The following is a 23992-nucleotide window of genomic DNA, read 5'->3' on the forward strand; positions in this document are numbered from 1 at the left end:
GTGTTTGGGTATCTGACCTTCTGAGCAGTGAGAGCTGCTCAGGCCGCCTCTGTGAGGCTGCAGTCTCTGTGTCTGATGCCAGAGCCCCAAGCCCTGGGAGTGGAAGGAAGACGGGTGTGGGGTGGAGAGAATAAGCTGAAGCCAAAGCCAGACTGAAACCCATGTCAGCCCTTGTCACATCCGACCTTGGGCTACATGGAAGACTCTAGCTGGACTGTTGAAGGAATGTCTGAGGACTTTCTCCTAAGGTTTTCCAATTGCTTCAGCAAGACTGCCTCACGGCTATTTTTAAGTCATCTAGAAGCATTCTTAAAGACCAGCACTTGGTTATTACATTTCAGTTCCTCTTTCACAAAGGTTTTTCAGAAGCTTTCTTCATGTCATCAATGACACGATATTTGTAAAATAATAGATGCATAACACACGTCACGCAAGGGCTGTGGGCGAGCTCCACAGGTAAGAATCTCAACTGGCCTTCTACGGTGAATACGATTTCACTGTCAGAAGCGCAGTGTAAGTTTCCCTGTCTGCCCCCTGCTCTGATTCCAAGGGCGCTCACCCAAGTGATGAGTAACAGCAGATGATGGGGTGAATCATTGGACACTGCAGTTTGAATCGAGTGGTCAGTCCCCTCCTGGCCTGTGGTTGGGAAAGCACTGGAATAACGGAACTGAGGGTAAAGAAGATGCAGCTGGGTCTTCTCAGGTCACAGCCCGAGGGCCTGGGAGAAAAGGACACCCAGGAAAGAGGGAAGCCCAGCCAAGACGGATGGGTGTGCTCTGTGCTTCCCTGTGCTGCTCTTGCCTTGAGGTTGAACACAAAAAGCTGACGGACTGTGAACAGTCACAGACCAATTATCTAAGCTGTGACAGCAAGATGCAGAGCTGCTCACTCATGATCCTCAAGGAAACACGGCCAGACTCGATCACTTCCCACCACCAGCCTTCTGAGGAGGGAGGGTGCTTAAAAATCTGCTCCAAGAAGGTCTGACTTTGCACAGGTTGTGGAGCATAATTTCCCTGGACAGAATCTTTGCCAGCAACCGAGATGCAAAGCAGGACACCTTCTCCCGGAACAGACGATGCCACGGCTCAGAGTGTTTGTCAGGGAAAAGCAGAAGCAATGATGTCAAAATGGAAAAATGACCCAGAGAGAAAGTCTCCAACTTATTGCTCAGAAAATGATTATTTTGGGGGGAGATAGGGTTGGGGTCAGACATTTAATATTTTGGTAACCAGCATTTCATAGCATGTGGTTGAAACTTCTGTCCCATATTCATAGGCTTCCCTCACTTGGATCCTCCTCATTAATGTTTAAATGTGCTCAGGTCTCCCCCCATTTTAGGGGGACCCCAAGGTTACATGTGTCACATTAAGATATATGAAGACTAGGGCTTCCCTGGTGGCGCAGTGGTTGAGAGTCCGCCTGCCAATGCAGGGGACACGGGTTCGTGCCCCGGTCTGGGAAGATCCCACATGGCACGGAGTGGCTGGGCCCATGAGCCGTGGCCGCTGAGCCTGTGCGTCCGGAGCCTGTGCTCTGCAACAGGAGAGGCCACAGCGGTGAGAGGCCCGCGTACTGCAAAAAAAAAAAAAAAAAAAAAAAAAAAAAAAGATACATGAAGAATAGATGCTCTGTAGTAACTTAAAGCTGATCCAAACCTCCCCGAGTACTTAACTGGGAGGTTAGATGAGTCTACATCTTAAAGTCTGTTTGGGGAACATGGTCATATTCATCAGACCCTTTTCTCAGATTTCCTTTGGGGTCTTGCTGGAGAAGCAGACCCTGGGATCTGTACAGTCAGCTACTTGCCCCTGTCCCTGGCTCCCCATCCTTCAGGGCCCGGGTGCCCCAGTAGCATCTGATTCGGATTCTCCAACCAACTGGTGGAAGTGTTCCAGTCCACACTCGTGACTTGGTGGTTTGCTTAGACTCTGTTAGTCCCACCTCGGCCCTCCTGGTCGCTGGGCGCACCCTGAAGTCCAGATCTTTCTCCCAGTCGGTCTACACTGCCCTTCCTGTGGACCTTGGCTGTTTTACCTCAACCCCTGCAGGCAAGCTCCATGGCCGTGCACTCAGGAGGAGTTCTGTGTGGCTACCACGCCGCACAGGACGCCAGGATGTCTCAGGAAAGGACCCCCTGGACTCTTCTCACCTCGTCAAGGGGCTCCCTCTCATGTGCTCTGTGTGACAATAACACTGCAGTGGCCGAGTAGAAACCCGCGATCCCAAAGAGACAGCTAAGCGGAAGCCCCTTCCTCCCAACTTTCCCTCCAAGTGCCTCCCGTCTGCAGGGGCTGGGGAACATGTGTCTCCATGCTGCCGCCCCGCTGCCCTCTGATCGTCCTCCCAAAATAGACGAAGAAGCCTGTTCCTCCTCGCCCCACTTCAGGGGCACCTGCCTTCCCCCTTTCCTGAGGCTGAACAGCCGCCAGTGAACATGCTTTATTAGAATATGTGGGAAAACATATTAGTTTAATAGTCTCAAAATACATCTCTATCATGTCCTTTGAGAAAACAACCCAAACCCTTACCTCCTGACTGTCCCCTTGTCCCAGGGCATGTTCTCAAAGATGTCGTCTACATGCCTGGCTTCCGGTCCCTCACCCTCTCCCACTCCTTAGCTCCCTTCAGCCTGATTCCCACCCCTCCCTCCACTGACACATCCTGTGGAAGGTCAGTGACCCCCATGCCGGCCAAGCCAAGCACAATTTTCGTACATCCGACTTGACTACTCTAGAGCATTTGTCACTACTGATCACTCCTCATTTTGTGAGACCCTCGCTTCCCTTGGTTTCACTCGAATGCTCTCCATCCATCACTGGTCTTCTCAGGCTCATCTTGGGCCTGGATCAGTCTTGCCTTGGAGTCACGTGAGACGAGGCTTTGTTCTCAGCCCGGGCTCTCTTCCAGTCCCTCCCATGCTTTCAACAGTCAACCGAACATCAGTGAATCTCTAAGGCACAAAAGTAGCCCAAACATCCCGCCGCACACCTGCAGCCTACAACCACTGCACTCAAGGAATCCCATATCTAGGATCCCTTTTAAGGGCTCTTTTCCCTCCACATGAAGGTAAGCTCGCTGGGTTTGGGAACAGGACTACTGTGGCTAATCAATGTCGCCCCAGCATAATACAGTGCCCTAGGACAGGTGTTCAATGAATTATCTTTTGAATGAATGAATGAATATTAGAAAGAATAAATAAATGAACTGCAAATCATTTGCTATGGTAACTAAAATGATATGGTGACCAAAACATAATGAAATTACCTAAAGACAAGTTCTATTGGCTCAACCAAATGTTTCCATTCCATTATCTCAGTATTATTTCTGCTTCTTGTAGGTTTCCCTTGTAATTTTTTTAAAAATTTAATTGTGGTAAAAAACACATAACATGGGACTTCCCTGGTGGTCCAGTGGTAGAGAATCCTTCTCCCAATGCAGGGGACACAGGTTTGATCCCTGGTTGGGGAACTAAGATCCCACATGCCGCGGGGCCAACAAAGGCCATGTGCTGCAAACTACAGAGCCCACGCACCACAACTAGAGAGAAGCCCACAAGCCACAGCGAAAGATCCCATATGCTGCAATGAAGATACCACGTGTTGCAACTAAGACCCGACACAGCAAAAAATAAATAAATAAATATTTTTTTTAAAAAAACAAACACGTAACATAAAATGTATCACCTTGACCATTTCCAAGTGTACAGTTCGGAAGTGTTAACTTCAATGTTGTACAACCAATCTCCAGAACGTTTTCACCTTGTAAAACCAAAACTCTGTATCTAAACACTGCCTCCTCTCCTTCTTTCTTCTCCCAAGCCCCTGGCAACCACCATTCTACTCTCTTCTCTGTGAACTTGACTTCTCTAGGTAATAAATTATTTGGCAGGCTATAGATACCTTGTTGATAAGTGTCTTGTATTTGAAAGTACTGAGAAAAGAGTGTCATGTGTCTAAGCGGCTATTTGATCTTGATTCTTTCATTTCAACTTGAAAAGCTAAACAATTGTTCTTCTGTGGCCCGTGCAGGAGGGGACGGTGGAGTCACCTTTTGTTCTAGTCCAGGTACACAAAGCCCAGATAATCGTTTTAGGCTGTTTCAGAAGCAACTTTCTGCTTAAAGTATTTCCCTTATTTCCAACTATGGAAGAGGTTCAAAGGAAAGGGCTTCTAATGGATGGATGGAAGTAAGAAAATAGTCTTGAGAGTATCAAAGGGATGTGCTCAGTGGAGGAGATTCCTCACGAGGTTTCCTCATTCTTCCTGGGCACAGCCGTCCAGTTAGATGATCATTCCCAGACTGCCTTGTGCTCTGTGATCAAGTTTTTCTTGGCTGAATTTGAGCATCAGTAAAATCCGTATGAGAACATGTTCAGCTTTTGCCCCTAAAGGACCTCCCTTTCCTCCTGGCTGAAGGTCAGCTGCAAGGACTGGGGCGCCTCGGGAAGATGTGTACTGAGGACGGCGAGCTGCCCAGCTCTCATGGTACCAGATGTGACTCTTTGGGGCAGAGCCTGTCCACCCACCCTAGACTGTCACTGAGAAGAAAGACACCTCTGTCTGGTGTGAACCACTGCATTTGGAGGGCACCTTGTGCAGCAGGGTGTCCTTCCTATTCACACACACATTTCTGCTCTTCATTTTACACTTGCCTGAGTTACTTCCTCGCAGATCTAAACACGACTTATTTGTTGAAGTGGGTATGGCTCACTGGAACGTACAGAACAAACATGATGGACACTTTCCCTGACCTTGAAGAGTTTATTATTCTTGTGTTGAGAAAGTCGAAATCATGTACACAGGAAACACATAAATAATTAAGAGCCTATTTGAATAGTACTGACAGTTAGGGTTCTAGAATCCTAACTAGAAACTTAGAACCTTCTAGAAAGTCAGAGAAGATTGGAGAAGGGATCAACGGAAGGTTGAGTGGCCCTGCAAGGTTTCCAAGAGGAGGGGGCCTGAGTCAGTGTGTACAAGGGTGGGGGACCCACCTGCACCTGGGTCCTTCACCATAGGCAAAGGAAGTGTCTCTCCCTTCTCTATTTCCCCCAGGGAGAAGGCGAAACGACCAGCCTAACACGCCTGGGCTGCTGGTCGCTGAGTTCCAAACTCTGAGGGTCATGTATGAGACCTTACAAGAGGGACACCTTCATGGTGGCACCTCTGGGGTTTGCTTAGGACATTCCTCCCCACATTTATCTTGCCAGCTTCTCCTGCTTGGATGCTGCTTCCATGGGAGCATTGCCAGGCCCTGAACCCAGGTAATGTGCCCTTCACATAGGAGCACATTGACCTGCCACCCCTGCCCTGAGAGCACCAGATTTCAATTCCCAGTTAACTGAAGGTGGCTTCTGTGGAACTGTCAGCTGTATGTGGACCTATGTCATCTTTTGTCAAAGAATCGTTCCCAGTGCTTCAGATAATGTCCAGACAATTATCAATAAAAGTATTTTAAATAAATGAATAAATATTAGTGCTTATTGAATGATAAACATTGGACAAGATCAAAACAGGGACTGCCCTGCACTGTAATCTATCCCGTGGTACATGATACCGAGTGTCTTTTCAGAAAAGTGGACATTTTTCAAATGACAAGTTGTTCTATTAGCAATATGTGGTCATATGGGGGTTTGCTAAATTCTTCTGTTCTTTTTTGGGAGCTTAAAATATGAAATGAGTTCACAGAGGTGGAATAGTTTCAAGCAATAGAAGGCCAAGATTAAACTGCTTCTTATTTCCCCTCTGAGAAGGAATCATTTATCTCTAGTGGAACTATCAGAGTCCTGGATAAAAATAAAAATGTGAATTTTTAAAGTAGGGCTCACTTTTTGAACTACTCTTCCGAAATGAATCATGCAGTTTGGCCTTTTTATTTGAATTATTCTGATGCAGTTTTCCCCACAAAGATGTAAAGTATATTAGAACCGGTCCCTCAGTTGGACTGAGGAATTTGGAAAGCTCTTCTGGGCTTACAAAAACGCAGCCTCATCTGTTGGATATTGGATAGATGAATAGTCAGCTCTCAGCCCTCACTTTGCAAATGGAGGGAGAATTTACAAAGTTAAGAATCCAATGGATGATTTCTTTGGGCTCTGCGTGGCAGTAACTCATTAAAAAGTAGAAAAGGAAGGCAGGAACTGTTCTCCTGTCCAAAATAAATCCCTCCATCACTAGAAGCAGCTCCTGTACCAGTCTTTCTCAACTGGGGATGATCCTGCGTGCCACCCAGGGCACAGCAGCAATGTCTGGAGGCGTCTTTGACTGTCACACCTGGGGCTGGGGCAGGGTGTTACTGGCATCTAGTGGGTGGGGGTCAGGGATGCTGCTAAGCATCCTAGGTGCCCAGGTCAGCCCCCGACACAAGCATCATTGGGCCCCAAAGTATCAATAGTATGGAGGGTGAGAAGACCCATTGTGTCCTCTGAGGAACTTCTTGCATGCTGGCCAAGCAGAAGAACCCTGGTAACCTGCCTTCCACCTGGGTCCTTGCAGTAAAGACCCTCTGCAACACTGCCTCCTTCCACATAGGGAACAGGGACTGGTGACCCCAGCTCAGCGGAAGGCCAGGCCCTCTGGCCTTCAGCATCACATCTTGGGTCTGATGACTCCCAGCTTGGCGAATCCACCGGGTAAGGTAAGGCCCAGAGCCAACCCCGCCGAGGGAATCTCACACCCAGAGAAGCCGTCCCAGCGTGTGTGTCCTCTTGGCTGTCAGTTACATTTCTGTGTCTCGTCTCGTGCAGCTCTGGGATCAGCGCCGTGATTACAGAGGTGAACTCTTTGTCTGAAATCGGATCCAGACCGTGGTTCCAGAGTGGCTCACTCCAGTGGTACAGCAGGGAGGTGCTGTCAGAGGCTGAAATCCTCCTCTGAGCTGCAGGAGAGCCGAGGAAAGGATGTCCGGTGCTGCGTATCTGCGGGGCGGCTGGCTCCGCAGCTGGGCTGGGCATGCCCTCGAGATGCCAGGACAGGACACCAAGTGGGCGGGGTCAGGGCACTCCAGCCCGGTGGAGGTCCAAGCTCAACAAGGGCTGTTCCAACCACCCTCCTTGCCTCCGTCTCGTAGTCTCAGTGGCAGACACGGTTATCATTTTGAAACAAAAATGTGATCACTGTATATATGTGCCACATCTTCTTTATCCATTCATCTGTTGATGGACACTTAGGTTGCTTCCATGTCCTGACTACTGTAAATAGAGCTGCAATGAACATTTTGGTACATGACTCCTTTTGAATTATGGTTTTCTCAGGGTATATGCCCAGTAGTGGGATTGCTGGGTCGTATGGTAGTTCTATTTTTAGTTTTTTAAGGAACCTCTGTACTGTTCTCCATAGTGGCTGTATCAATATATACAGTGGAATATTACTCAGCCATAAAAAGAAACAAAATTGAGTTATTTGTAGTGAGATGGATGGACCTAGAGTCTGTCACACAGAGTGAAGTAAGTCAGAAAGAGAAAAACAAATACCGTATGCTAACACATATATATGGAATCTAAAAAAAAAAAAAAAGGTCATGAAGAATCTAGGGGTAAGATGGGAATACAGACACAGACCTACTAGAGAATGGACTTGAGGATATGGGGAGGGGGAAGGGTAAGCTGGGACAAAGTGAGAGAGTGGCATGGACATATATACACTACCAAACGTAAAATAAATAGCTAGTGGGAAGCAGCCGCATAGCACACTGAGATCAGCTCAGTGGTTTGTGACCACCTAGAGGGGTGGGATAGGGAGGGTGGGAGACACAAGAGGGAAGAGATATGGGAACATATGTATATGTATAACTGATTCACTTTGTTATAAAGTAGAAACTAACACACCATTGTAAAGCAATTATACTCCAATAAAGATGTTAAAAAAAAAATGTGATCACGTTTCTTTTCCACTCAGTGATCTTTAATTGTCACTCCTGCCCCCAAAATAAAGGTAAAAACTTGACAGTGACAGCAGAGACACATGATACCACATTTCCACCAGCTGCTTTCATCAGGGCCCGAGTCCTCGCCCCTCTCCCTTCTCCCTACAGACAGTCTGTGCTTCAGTCATGCAAGGAAATGCAGATTCCTCAAATTAAAGCATCTCCTTCTATATAGGACGGACATTTCTTGATCACTGGATCAATTCCCGGATAGAATGTAAGTGATGGCAGCGGCTGTAACAAACAGAGACGAACATTTCGGTGTTTAGCACAATAAATGGTCCTTCTTCCTCATGAAGAAGTTCAAGCTGGCATTCCTGGTTGTCTGGAGGCTGCGTGATGACTCAGGGCCGCACTTTTGTTCCAGCTTGTGGCTCCACCCTGCCTGTCCTCTACATGTTGTTGGTGAAATTGATAAAGATACACAGAAAGGCAAGCCCACTTCTGTACAGCTGGGGCCTGCGGAACACATATCACCTTGGTCAGAACTCAGCCACGCGGCCGCCTGGCCTTGGAAGGGAGGCTGGGGGAGACAGTGTACCCGTGTGCCCCAGCCATGGGGCTGGAGCCATGGGAGAGCAGTGTGCCTTTGTTGGCCTAGGCCGTAGTTCTACAGGACACTCCATTTTGTGGCAATTCAGCAAGCTGTTCACATAACCTGTTCACTTTCCTCTAGGTATTTTTACTTCAATAAGTTTGATAAACACACAAAAAAGAGCATATAGTCCCCTTACCTTTGGACAGTTTCTCAAATGTTTTATAGCTAATTAAATTCTTTACATTAGATATTGAATAGGACTGTTATCGCTTCGACTATGTATCACAGATAACCCAGGTCATGCGAGCTCCCACTCACAATTTTGGTTACAAGTCACACTGATTCACTTGTTTGGATTCTCCTGTTCCCTTTACTTATAGAATTTCCTTTCTTCCCCACTCTTGGCTGATAAGTACCTATTAATTTTCAAGAATTTATTAAACATAATCCTCTTTGTGAAGCCTGTTCTAAGCCTCCCATGCAGAACTGACCATTCTATTGTCCGTGCTCTTAGGACACAGCGCATCTTCTGTCTAATCCTATAGCATTTTAGTAAGCTTATCTGATTCCAATTCCTAGATACTAAGCTCTTTGGATGATAGAGATTATGCTTAACCATCGTTTGATCCCTATTCCCCAGAGAACACAGTAAATGCTTAATAATTCTTTGTTGAATCAAAGTGCACACAATGTGTAACTGTAACATAATTCTCAATCATGGCTCAGTGACTGTCATATTTTATAGTAAAAACACGTGATTTTGAGTGTATAGTCTAACATCCCTTAACCATTTGACAGAAGTAAAGGTAATTTCAGGTATCTAGTTCATTATTTTAGTTTGGATAAAGCAACAAGATTCAAATACTTGGCTCCTAAGTAATATTTTGATGTCTCTCAATATCTATTTTCCTCCCCATTAGTTATTTATGATGCAAATACGTTAAAAAGCACAACTGCCATTTTTGAGTGAGGAAAACCCAGATTTGAATCTCACTTTACTTCCTACAAGCTATGTGATTGTGGACAAGTAGTTTAATTTAAACCTTAGTTTCAGGCTATTTGCTACTGGAGTCAAAAGCCCTCATTGTTAATTTACCCATAGTCTGGGTGAGGAAAAGGATGGGATGGGCAGAGAGATGCCTTCAATCCCGAGGTCACTGCCAAAGGTTCTACTGCTGCTGTGGGTACCTGGGTACAGAGAAGCCAGAGCCACCTCACTGTTATTGTTGTTGTTATTACTATTATTATTATTGCTTCCAATTCCATGAAGCTCCTCTCTCAAGCAGTAGTTTCACTATTTTAAAAAACCTTTGAATGTATCAATTTTCTTCACCAGGATATTCTAGAAGCACATGAGTTACACATGTGCCCTTTTGCTGCCACACTGTCTAAACCTTGACAGTCTCCTTCCCTCCGATCTGCTTGCCCTGGGCTGTTAGAGCAGGACGCTGCCTCCCAATGTATTACCCCGACAGAGAACAAATGTGCAGCAGTAAATATTATGGTTTCATCTAATGCTTCAACTGTGAAGACAAATGACAGAAAATGTAGTCACGGATATGGAGGTCAAAACCTATTGGTGCAGATATTTCACGGCGACTATTACAATACACTTTTCATGGAGGGCTTATTTATGGGAACCTATTATGAGTCATAGCAACTCATAACACGACGTTCTATGGAAAATTCCATTCTCCACTTGGGCTAAATACCAGACATACAGCACTCACTTTTGATGAATGAGAGTCATAAACATACCCCAACAGGTATAATACAGTAGTTTACAGCTTTAACCTAAATTGATAGATATATTTTTTTCCTCATAAAACAAGAAAAATGGGATAGAATAAGATCTTTGCAATTCTCGGCAGGACAGTTAACGGACCGCAGCCTTGCAGGTGCTATCTCATCACCCGCCTGTCAGAACAGGGTCTCCTCCTGCACCGTTTTCTCACTACCTGTACTGCAGCGTCTTAATCTAGTCTATAAATAGCTTTCTTATTTGAATTAGGATAATGTGCTATCTGTGCCTGTTGGATGTGGTGCAACGTTGTTTGTACTCACTTTATATCTCACGAAGTCAGAGAGCATTTTTTTCATTCCAGATAGAGCTAAAAATATTCACCCATTAAAATAGTAATCATCATTAAAATTAGCTTGCTGATTTTGCTGATTAATTTCTCAGTAACAAGTATGCTTTCTAAAAAGTTTCAACTGAACATTTTTTGACAAAACTAGAATTTTAAAATGTAAGCTATGTAAAGAGGAAGAGGTAATTAAGGAACTACAAATAGAAATTTTAAATCTACTGTAATTTTTAACGATTTTAAGAAAAAGTTGTTTTCAAAATAAAAGAGTGAAGAGGATAGAAATGGTTGCTATAACTGGAATGTAGGACTGAGGTCCCTACAGCTTAGTTCTGGACTGTGATTCTCATACCTTGGGAAGGTTGTTTATTTTTGTCTATACAGGAGGGGTGATCCAGTAGGCATAATAAGTGTTCAAGTGATCAGAGTCACTCTTGTAAGATTTAAATATTTTTTTGCCTGTGTTCTATTTTCATATGCAACAGGCAGACTTCAAGTTCAGAGGAAGGTTGTAAATCAGTAACAACATAAAAGAGCAACTTTAAATGCATGGATGAAACAAAGGGCTCTTCCTTTTAAGACAGCCATCGGTGCAATTTTTTTGTCTTCAGTATCTTTATTTTAGTTGGAGTTAAAGACTTAAACAAGCTAAAATGTAGTTTTGTTCAACCTTCTTGAAAATTGGGAATTCCCTGGTGGTCCAGGACTCGGTGCTCTCACTGCCAAGGGTTCGATCCCTGGTCGGGGAACTGAGATCCCACAAGCTGTGCAGCACGGCCAAGAAAAATAATTATAAAATAAAATAAATTTAAGAAAAGAAAATTGAGGAAGGGGAAATATGTGTTTTCATTTTAATCCTTTAAGAAAATCAACCACTCACTGTAATCTTAAGAAAAGAGGCCAGTACAAATGCCTCTGATTTTAAAATACATAAAATACGTTTTAAACTAAAGAAAGGAATATTAATTATAAGACAGAATCCGGTTGAGAAAAGTTTATAAGACAAAGATCAGGAGAAAGATATCATGCTCAGTTGTGTTTAAAATAATGTCTGTATATCATTCAGTATTAATTAAGGCAATGAGATATTCCTTGGCTGTGAATATTTGACGTTTCATACTATTTGTAGTGGACATATGTCATAAAGCAGTAGTGAAATCCAGTATGTCATTGATGACCATCGAATAGTAACTGCCATGGAAACCTGTGACCTTTCTCAGATAATGAATATCGGCAGATCTAGAGAAAGACATAGATTTATTTCAAAAAGATCTGGTGTGTGGCAGGCAGGAAACAGCAGCAGGTAACCCAGGGCTATTCATAGTTCCATGAAAACACACTCACACACATTCCTTTTCTGTTTGGAAGACACAGATCCTAAGTAGTTACATATTTATTTTCAAACATTAAGCTGTAATGGAATCCAGCCGGCTTTAATAATGTAATTTAGCCTAATCTTTTACAGAGCTTTAGTGAGTTATTTTCTAAAATGTTTTAAAGAAAATGTCATTTAAAGCACACATATCTTATTATATAATCTTCTGGGCAGGTTTATTGTAAGAGATATTCAACCAAAACATTCATAAAAGGTCATTTATGTATTCTGTGACAGTATGTCTGAGATGTTGAGCATTTAAGAAAAGAAGGTCATCTTGTCTCCTGTAATTTGAAATGTAAACCTGGTTTAGCCTAAGGTGGGATTCCATGAGTAATTATCAGAATAAAATAATATGTTTCTGTGTGTGTGTGTGTGTGTGTGTGTGTGTAGATTGGTAGGTAGGTAGAAAATAGATAGATAGATAGAGATAGATAGATAAAGAGATAGAATAGAATAGATAGACATTCAGAGTATCTCAAGTGTCATATATTGGTCTTGGTTCCTAATTAAATTCAGAAGCATAAAAAAGTAAAAGGCTTGAACTATTTTAAAGCCTCTCTATGTGGTATCTCCCAGCTTTCATCTTTCCCCCCTTGCAAACCATCTTCCCTTTAGTTTCCAAAATAATTTAAAAATAAAATAGGAATCTTTCTGGCCCTCCAAAGCACCCCATTGAGACCCAAATCTGCACCCTCCGCCACCCACCTCTCCCACCTCCTCCTGCACCACTCTCCCCTCACTAAGCTCCTGCCCAGGCCAGCACCCCCTCCCCCTGGTCTGTGCATGCCAGCTGTGCTCTGAGGACAGTCCTCAGTGTGTCCGGGGCCAGAGCCCGTGTGGGGAAGCCCTGCCTCCTCCCTCCTGTGGAGCCAACTCTGAGGGCCGCAGGGTCTTGAGAGCACCCCGAGGAAACAGGCTGGGGTCAGGACTTCCCTGAGCATCACCACTTTCCCCTCCAGATTTGACCCCTCCCCTCCCATATTGGCTCTGCTGGGAGGAGTCTTGAATGGGTGCTTTCCCCAGGAGATACTCATCTCCAGGTGCATCTCTGGGAACCTGAGCTAAAATGAAAGGCCTGGGCACCTCAGATGCCACCGCCTACTCCTTGCTCAGAGCCCTATTCAGGAGCTTTGCATGTCACATGCCCGGGTCCCCAGGGAATCCAGGGAATGGCACCCTCAGAGCTGACGTTTTATATCCCGGGCTTGATTCACTTCACGGGATGCCTGCTCCCCAGATTTCCCTGGGAGAAGGCGGGGGAAGGCGGACAGCGCTTGCCTCTCAACTTTTCACCATTTGGTGAAGGTTTGTGGTACAATATGTAGAAGAATGGAAGTCACATTTAACTTTCAAAATCTGTATCTGAGAGCACATTGAACTGTAATTAATTCAACAAATATTTACTGGGCACTTGCTATGTACTAGGCACTGGCCTAGACATGGGGCTATAAAAGTGAGCAAAACAGACCCACGTTTCTGTTCTCATTTAGTTTACATTCTTGTTAGCTGAGAAAGACAAAACACCACCCCAAACTGCAGCAAATTGGGAAGCTTGATAGTGACAGGGCTACGTGGGGCTGTGGTGGTGGCAGTGAGGCGCAGCTCGTGAGGGAATAACCTGCAGGCACCTGGGAGAGGAGTGTTCCACCGCGCAGAGACAACGGAAGGTGAGAGGCCCAAGGCGGTGTGGAGCAGGCCGAAGAACGGGCAGTAAAATTCCATTAACTGCAGCACATTAGCTGCTGGCTAATTACAGGGCCCTGGCGCTTTCCTTGAGCAGCCAACAGAGTAAAGGGCCGTCGATTTACACAGGCTCTTGACCTACGTTTCCAGTAGAGCCCAGTAGCAGAATAGTAAATGGCATCCAAATGATAGAATTTTTGTTATAGGAGCTTTTTGGTGAGTTATAGATTCACCTGGGGGCAATATCAGAATGTGAGGTTCCAGAGACTGACAGTAAAGTAAAATTTAGGGATGACAACTCATAATAAAACCTAATCTAGAAATAGAGAAAAATTCATTCTGACCCTATAGATCAATTAGGGAGTATTTGTATTAAACTATTCATCACAGAACAAAAAGATTCTACCTAAGAGTACTAAGGGGCTTCCCTGGTGGCGCAGTGGTTGAGGGTCCGTCTGCCGATGCAGGGGACACGGGTTCATGCCCCGGTCCGGGAGGGTCCCACGTGCCACGGAGCGGCTGGGCCTGTGAGCCGTGGCCGCTGAGCCTGCGCGTCCGGAGCCTGTGCTCCGCAACGGGAGAGGCCACAACGGTGAGAGGCCCGCGTACCGCAAAACAAACAAAATAAAAGAGTACTAGTATAATGATTCTTCTCTGGAGCAGTTAAAATATGATTTGTTACTCTACAGAGGAAGCCAGATCTACGTTCGCTGCCGTCTGTACTGAAAACCTTTGGTTTTAATTCGTAAACATTGTGCAATATGATGGCATATAATCAAATTCTTTTCGCAGTTCTATGAAACAGGGGTACCCTGGTTCGTTGCAAAACATACATGAATAATTAGCCTGTGTGTGTGTGTGTGTGTGTGTGTGTGTGTGTGTGTGTACTGTACAGTCTGAGCGCCCCTGTCTGGCGCATCTGTACTCAAGGCCTAGGTCCTGTAGGGACAGAGTAGCTTGCTTTCAAGTGCATCTGGCACAGCACCCTGCAGATGTGGCTACTTAGTAACTGTGTGCTGAGGACAACAATTAGGTTGATGACAAATCTGGGTGCTGAGTGTAAGAGTTTACTAATTGGTTTCTGGAATTGTTGCCCAGTCTTTAAAAAAAATGGGGCTTTGCTTTTTTGTTATTTTTTGTTGTTGCTGTTTTTGGATTAGTGGGTTCTATCATACATTTAGTTAAACTATAAATGCTGCATTCAGTGAGTACATTCTAGTCTTTCGGGGATATGTGTGTTTTAGGAGGATTCTCCAGCCTCATTTTCTACCGTGTCCTGGGAGGGGCCCATCCAAGGAATGAGAAACCTCACGCTGGTCTCCACAGGGCAGGGGCTCTGGATGTACTTCCGGGCTTGGCATGTGTGCTTTAGAGCCTTCCTGAAACTTCTCAATCCTGTGCCTCAGAAAAACACCCAGGTCAGCACTTGGCGGAGCCCCTCTGACTAGAATCTCTCTTATTAAATCTTGCTGTAATGGATGTGATTTTCAAAATTAAAAAACAGGACAGGAGGAGCAGTTGGTTGTAAGCATCTTAAGAGAGCTACATGGGAATCAGGCTGCCTTCACGCACAGAGGGTGCTCAAGACTTTTCCAAGTATCCTGCCACCTTTTTACAAACTCTGCTTATGACGGCAGCTCCTGGGATGAGATATTCTGTTCTCTGTGCCACTCAATTAAAATTGGTACCTGTTCCATTGAGCTGATTCAAGGAATTTAAGAAAGAAACATATGAGACTAGGAAATCCTGCTCTGAAGAATAAGAATTAAAAAAAAAGTTTTCAGTACTGTGAGGGGTAGATGATAGGTCTTTCCTGAAAAACAAGATTAAATAGGAGGGAAATGAACGTGGATGTTCCCAGTGAAATTCCACTTCTGGAGCAAGTTGCTGTATCAATCAGCTGGCATTCCAGACAATTAAATGTCTGATTGGACCATAGTAATAATAAAAGGAAGTAAGCCAACTAAAACACAAAGCAGTGAGACAGAAAATGCAATGGAGACCAAGTTCGCAGGTTCAAAAGTCCCAATGTCTTACTAGAGAAGACCTTTATCAGAACAGGCTGAGACATTTGGTTCCCGTTTGTTGAAACCACAAAGCTGGACAAGGAGCTGGAAGCAGAGTTTGAAGAAGGACTCTAGTATTTTAAGCAGTGGGAGGATCGGGCATTGCTTATGCCATTTAGGATTTCAGAGCGACCCCAGAGGCAGGGAAACCCAGCTGCATCCAAGGGTGCAGGCTGACAGGAAAAGGGGAGTGGGTCCTTGGGGCTCAGTTTACGGCAGTAAATTTTGCTTTCAGAGTGACAGTAATACGACAACTATCGTAACAGTGCCTGGCCACCTGGCCTGATGGGATCTGCCCTTCCATCCCACCCCAGCTCCACACTATTTATTTCTACCTGCCTACATTTGCCCCCAAGACCTGCAAAGGCCATGGGCACTGAACCAGAGCTGGAACCAGGAAGGGGATGGGAAGGCAGAGGGGCATGGGACCAGCGGCCGGCTTAGGGAAGGGGCGTCGGGGGTGTGGAGGCTGGCTGTGGCAGGTCAAGCTTCTGCTCCAGGAGGTGGTGAAATAGGATGCTCGGTAGATGGGTGACTCACAGGTCTTCTATGGCACAGGATGGTGGAGAAAATTCCATCTCCTTCGTTGAATAAGATTCTAAGTCATGCTTGAAAAATGGATATAGAAGCTCGTATGAACAATAAGTTATTTCACTCTTTTGTTTTAAAATACCTGTATCACTTTATAGCAGGAAATATCTACACAGAATGTTGCGGACATGTCCTGATCTTAAGTCTTTGGCATTAAGCTTTCTCCCAGTGAAGAAAGTAAAGAAGAAAATCACTCAAAGATCAGGCTAAAGGTGGCCCAAGACTCACACCTGAGATCATGGTGTGACCACATCAGAACGTCATACCAACTTCTACTTGTGTGCATGTGATCGTCATACCTTACTCTGAGTGCCACCCACAGCAAGCTGGTATTGCTATGAGGTTGATGGCTCAAAAAAGCAACACAAACACATAGAATTTTTTTTTAATTCAATTAGTTCTTCTCTTTCAGGCAATAAAATATCTAAAAATCACAAACACAGATTTGACTCTCTAATAGCAATTGCTAATGATCTCTGATTATAATGAGTGTGTGATTTTCTTTGGAATGAAATTATCTATTGCTTTTATTTTAAACAAATCAATTTGCGATGGTTCTGAGATTATTCCAGACAAGTAGATCTTATGTATTTCTTCTCCCTTAGGCTTTGAGAGAATTTTGTGGCCACCCTAGCTTCAGGAAAAGCATTAATGTTCCTGGTTCCAGCAATATTTTGTAAAACTGTTAGAAATGCCTGATAGAAATGGATGGAAAGGTGGCAGGGACTATGTCATGATTTTGTTTTCTTTAAGTTCCTTTTATTGTATGTTTGCTGAATTAGTGTGAGATTAGCCTAGTAATTTGGACCCAGGACTATTGATTGGGACCTGCGCCTGCCCTTCCCACTGACTTTCACAGTAAAAGGACACAAAGTGATTCTCGGAGCTGTAATGTGAAATAATCTAGTGTGTGTGAGCATGTCCTTGCTGGGCCCTGAGAACATTTGGGGAAGGCTGAGTGCCCTAGTCTGTTTGGGCTGCTGTAACAAAATACTACAGACTGGGTAGCTTAAGCAACAGACATTCATATCTCACAGTTCAGGAGGCTGGAAGTCCAAGGTCAAGGTGCTGGCAGGTTTGGTTTCTCCTGAGGCCTCTCTCTTTGGCTTATAGACAGCTACCTTCTTGCTGTGTCCCCACATGGAGGATGGGGCAAGGGGGGTTTTCCAGGGTCTCCTTATAAGGGCACTGATCCCTTTCATGAAGGATCTGCCTTCATGACCTCATCACCTCCCAGAAACCCCACCTCTTAATACCATCACATTGGGGGTTATGTTTCCACATAAGAGTTTGGGGAGGCACAGACATTTAGTTCATAGCAACGAGAATTAGAAAGACCACAGAGAGGCAAGAGGTTGATCAATTTGGTACCAGGTGACACTGGGAGTTTTGAGAAGGAATGTTAATTTTAGTTTCCAGTGTTGCTGAAGTGAGCATTTCCATTCAATTTAAGAAAAGCTCACTGAGTGCATTTTGGGCCAGGAGATGAAGAGGGTAACTGGACTTCCCTCCAGGCAGCTGCACAAACCGCGCCAATGGTAACAGTGATGGGATCACTTTACATTTCACATCGAGTTGAAATTGTCAGTGTTCATTATCAAGTATAAAAAAGATACGGGAAATCATGTAATGAACGCCCAGATCTCCCAGGTTTTCCAAGTGCAACTTGTATGCTTCAGACTTCTTCAGGAAGTTAAAATGTCCTGATAAGTGCAGAATCCCTTGTCAAGCCCATCCTCCCCTTGATAACCAGTACCCTGAATTTGTCTTCCATTCCTATTTTATGCTACTTTTGTATCTGTGTATTCATAAATTCTCTGTTGTTTCACCTATTTTAAAATTTAAGTGTTAGCACACTGTGTATTCCATTTCTCAAGTAGGTTTTTTCACAATAGTTTGAATTTATTCTATTACATGAGCACTCTTTCCAACTGGTGTGTAGTATTTTGTTGTATGAAAATTCCTCAGTTATTTTTCTGTTCTCCTATTATGCTCATGTGGACCAGTTCTAAGCACAGGGCTTGTAGTAAAGGATCTTTTTTCCTGCCAATCTTTTTAAAGAGGCTGTGTGTGGGATTCGTGGGTTTGTAAGGGATTCTCAGGCTACCTTCCCATCCAGAAGGCAGGCACATGCTCCCTGAGCAAGCCCAGAAGTGCTTTGCTCCTGCAGCTTTGGTCTTGGAAGTAGAAGCCAGGAGGAGGCCCTTGGAGCTGCAGCCACCAGCACAGCTCAGGTGACCCACGAAGGCCACTGAGATGGTGAGATTCTCGCTGCAGCTTCTAAACAAAGGCATCAAAGGTGAGGAGACAGGCTACAGTTTTGTATATGTGAGATCTCAAAAAATGTTACCTTTTTTTCAGAAAGCAACTAAATTTATGTTCCATTAAGATTTTTTTTTAAAAAAAAGGTTAGTGTATTAGATTGGTTGATGATAGTTTAATGTGTTCAGTTAGAATTTAGGGAAGAATGAAAGACTCCCAAAGGGGAAAAAAAAGCCTTCACAACAGGGGAGGGTGAACCAGATTGGGTGCCCCTGGCAGCCCTCTACCCTCTGCCCCAATCTGGACTCTGGCTTCACTCCACAATCACCTGAAACACTCTTCTGTTACCTATTTCCAGAAGTTCCATCCTTCTCTACTGGTTTAACCCCAGTTTCCTTCATTCTGCTTTCTGGGTTTTTTCTTCCCAGTCATCTTCTAACACGTTAAAAAAAAAGGCCTGCTCTCATGTTTCATATCAAAAACCTCTTTCTTGTTTATCTGATTGTTCCTTTTATCTCTTCTTGCATTCTGTCCTTATTTCAAGAAGGCAACATTTTATCATATTTTTATGGATATTTATATTTTTTTGTAAACAAGATTTTTTCTGTTGCTTTTAAGTTTCTGTTCCTTGATGTTTCTCTCTCTCTCTCTCTCTTAACATTTTGCTTATTTATTCTTTTTTTAACACATTATTGACCAGAGACATATTAATACGTCTTTTGTTACCCAAATGTTATTGACTGGAGACGTTTCAATATTCACTTACATAACAAATTGCTGGCCATAGGCGTTAGTTTCTGCAAAAATCCCCCAGTCGGTAATGAGTTAAACAAGTTTGAGACTTTCCTCAGATATCTACAAATGCAATTAGTTAGTGAAAGTGAATGCCCATCTTCAGGTTTACTGGATGTGGCCAAATTACTGTCCAGGAGACCACATCAACTTAGTGTCATGAGCAGAAAATGAGCATGTGACCACACTCCCACCCACTGGGGTTTGTAACCAAGATCCAAAAATGGCACCCTCCCATTCATCCTGACCTTCCTGAGTCTCAGGAGTGAGCCTTAGACATATAATGTCCTGATAACAGCCCCCTTTAGCCTGTGTTTTAAGCAGCTCTTGACTGATAGCCTGTTAAGTCTCCTCCTCAAGTGCTTAAAGTTGTAGACCTGTAATATATACATTTAGTTGTTCTTAGATAAGATATATTCTCTTTTCTTGTTTTTTTTGGTCAGTGAAGTAATTTTTAAGAATTGTTTTATGTATTTTTTTAAACTGGCAAATATGTACACGGCATTGGATTAACATATTTCCTTTTCTTTGGTTTGTAGAATTCATCATTTTAGATCCTTTGAAAAAAATGTGTAAATAAGTTTCAGCAGAAGTTCCTGTATTTTTCTCTTATTTATACTCTGCATAGATTGTTTATCCAGCTATGTAAATGGGAAAGCACAATGCTACCAAGGACTTATTTCAACTACAGGTGCTGGTGGCTTTGTCCTTATAAAATGTGAGGTCCATCTTAAGAAATATTCTCATGGGAAAGCAGAAATATGACTGTCGGCACTTATAAAGGGCAGCTATATGAAAGCATAACTGCAGAACTAGCATACTCTTTTGAAAAATTAGAACTAATTAATAAGATGAAATCAATTCAACTTCCTTAAGAAAGATCTTCAGTGGTTAATTTTGAAAGATGATGGAAGAATTTGTGTCATTTTAAAAGAAAAGGTGATTGACTTTTTATCTAGATTTTTCACTTATATCAGAAACACATTTAGCCTTATTGTTTTGCTCTGAGCCAATATGGACACATACACATGCCAAAACGATTCCACCCAGGCTAACACTTAATTCCTCAAATGGAGAACCATTGTCATCAGGCAAGACTTTAATTAGTTACTGATTTTCATTTTATTATCTAAATTATCTTTCTAATCTACCTCTGTATATATATTAATCTTTTTGTTTATTGTGTTATCTATATTTTATCTGCTAAAGTTTAACTTGAGGACAGGAAGAAATTATATTTGGTAATTACTGTAGAAAATCATAGGAGAAAAAATGATTTTGTCAGTTTTGCTTTTTGTTTGGAGCTTGGAGCTTGTTGGAAATGTATTTTGTTGATTACCATGAAGACCTAATGTTTACATATTTAACAGTCATCTTCATTGCTATGAAACTGGAGATTAAGCTTCTTCAAGAATATTTACTTCTGAGGACATTTCTGCTTTATATAGACCATGTATCCTGGAAAAAGAGGAATTCTGGTGAGAAAAGAGTACAGTGAACTGGTGATAGAAAAGGAATTCCCTGGACAGTGTTACAATGACACCTGCACTTGCTTGCCTAGACAGAGACTTTCTCCCAAGGTGTGATGGTTAATTTCATGTGTCAACTTGATTGGATCATGGGGTTACCAGGCATTTAGTTAAACATTGTGTCTGTGAGGGTGTCTCCTGATAAGATTAGCATTGAGCTGGTGGACTGAGTAAAGCAGAAGACTCTCCCCAATGTGGGGGACTCATCCAATCCCTCAAAGCCCTGAATAGGACAAAAAGGTGGAGGAAGGTTGGATTTGCTCTTTCTGCCTGATTGTTGAGCTGGAACATCTCGTGTCCTTGGACTGGGAGTTACACCATCGGCTCTCCCTGTAGATCACAGGATTCTCAGTTTACATGACAGCACGAACCCATCCCTCATAATAAATCACATATACACATGGATATATATGTGTGTGTGTATATATATATATATATATATACACACACATATATCTCCTATCCAACATACCTTATTGGTTCTGTTTCTCTGGAGAGCTCTAATATGAGAGTTGTACAATATTAGTATCTAAATGATGCAGGATGCAGACCTTGCATTTTGAAATGTCCAAGGAGAAGTTGAGCTGAGCACACAAATATTGACTCACCTTAGAATATGATAGGCTTTTACTCTGCAATAAAGGAAGTAAAATTTTAAAAAGAGGGAACTGGTTAGAAAGTATGACCTGTAAACTTGTAAATTGTATATCTTAAACAATTTTTAAAACAAGTTAACCATTTCCCCTTTTTCCTTTCAAGAGCATCCATTATGATATTTTCTAATAAGAAAAGTCAACCCTTTACAATTAGGGAAGTTGCTAAAGATGATCAGAATTGATTATTTGAGAGAATCTCATTTCAACCATTTCTACATTGGATCAGCATCTCTGTGGTAATTGCTTTTCAACTGACTCAGGTTATGAGAATTGAAAACATTTACTCACATGACTTCTACCTCAGTCAACTGTCTGAAAATTAACATGGTACTAGAATAGTGAGGGTTTGGAATGGTAACTACTGAGTTACTGATTTATATATAGCAGATATGTTTTTAAATGCTCAACAAAGAAGGGCCCCCGTCCCTGTCTTTCCCTCGTCTTCACCTACCCTACAAAACAGTCCTCTCCAGGGTGAGGGAGCTGAACTGAGTGAGCAGGCAGCCCAAAGTGGAGGGAGTCTTGCAGTGTGGTCACCAGAGGCTGACTGTTGGACCAGCAACAACAACGTTCAGGGAACAATTTTCATGGGCTAAGTATTGTGCTCAGAACTGCTTTTTAGATTCATTCTAATTTTATCACCCAAGCATCCTGTGAAGAGCCTACTATTATCATTTCCATTCTATGGGGAAGGGGACTGAGGCTCAGAGGATTATGTAAGCTGCGTAAGGTAACAGCCAGCTCAGAAGATGTGCAACTGGGACTCCAAACCCTCAGGGTCTGCTTCCAAGTCTTTGCTCTTTTTCCCGACCCTGTACTTCCAGGATTTGAAAACAGACCTCACACTTGAAGTGGGTTCTGTGCAAGCAGGAGGTCTCTGCCCTCTCCCCACAAGTAACTGTGTGTGAGGATCTCAGGAACCATCTTTCTCCACCCGGTATTGGTCTCAGAAACCTACTCTACCTAAAAATTTTTCCTACTGTCCATTTCAATCACATGTATGCAATGGAAACAGGAAGGATTACACCTGAAAACCTAAACTGAATTCTATTCACCTCTAGTTCTTACAGGAAACCTCCCCACAAACATTTCTACTTCTTTGGCTGCACATTATCAAATAGCCAAGCATTTGATAACATCTTACTTCTATGATTTCGCTTTGCTTCATGTCTGCACTTTCCAGGATTCAATATGTTTCTAAGAGTTAATCATGGGTGTACCTGATTTGCTGTAACCTTTTCTTAACTTTTCAGTTATCACTGAAGGATAAAAAACTGGAAAATATACTGAAAATCCCCAACAACACCACATTCAAATAGGACATGATCAAAAGAGAAAACATTTGCAAATTTAAAAAAGGAAAGCACCTCTTTAGACTAGGGCCAGTGTCTCCAAGCTAATGCACATCATTCAAGACTATTTGTGTTGTATGTGCCAACAAACTTAAACAGGCATAAGGAAAAAGGGAAATCTTTGCTTATGTGACAGAAATGTCTACAAGTAGCGCTGCCTTAGGTTTGACTTGATTCAGGACAAAAACTGTGTTACTAAGACCCAGAGGCTCCACTTCCTTCCCGCTGGCTCCCCTCATAGGACGGCCCCATGCCTCTCACCCTGTACCACCAAGCCCAGAGGAAGAACAAGAGCTTATCTTTACCGGAAGTTTCAGCCCATGTTTTCTCATGTTTCTTTGACTCTCATTGGGTTACCTCCCTGGATCTGAAGCAACTGTCACGGTCAAGGTGCATGGGATATACTGATCCATTTAAGCCAACTGACCCCACCACTAGAGCTAGTTTTGGAGCCTTTTCCCTCAAAACAGGAAAGGAGGTTTCCCTAAAGACATCTGCGGTTCTTTAACTACCAGAGATAGGAGAATGGGTGTTGGTCAGCTAACAATTAATGTTCTGAAATTGGAGTCCAAGGAAATTTAGAGTTTCATGAATGGACTTTATTATATGTCAAAAAATATATGAGAAAAAATTCTTATCTTTAAAAATACTTAGTTCACCTAAAATTACTAGCCGCCACCAGAGTCTATATCTCTGAATATGCTGTTAGAAAGTGGCTTAAACATACAGAGAATATGCCAAAGATATATCATTGCTATCAATTATCTTGGATTACTCTTCTTTCTTTCTTTGAATACTCCATTTTATAACAAACGAGGACACTTGATAAATATTACCTGATTTAGATAGATTTTTAGATAAAAAATCAACCAGATGCTCTTATTTAGTTGTTGTAAGAAATGGGTTTGATATAAAAGGGCTTACTCAAAATAAATACATGTCTTTATATTCTGTGAATATAAAGGTTTTTAATAGGTTCTTTTTTCATTGGTGAGAACAACTGAAGGATTATAAGAGAAATCAAGAGCATTGGAAAGACTAGAAAAGAGAAATGCAAGGCAGTAAACTTGTAATAAACTGTCTCTTAAATGGGACAATTCTGCAAATACTCTAAAAATCAGAATAATAA

The sequence above is a fragment of the Phocoena phocoena genome, chromosome 2 (assembly GCF_963924675.1).
Source record: "Phocoena phocoena chromosome 2, mPhoPho1.1, whole genome shotgun sequence".
NCBI classification, from domain to species: Eukaryota; Metazoa; Chordata; class Mammalia; order Artiodactyla; family Phocoenidae; genus Phocoena; species Phocoena phocoena.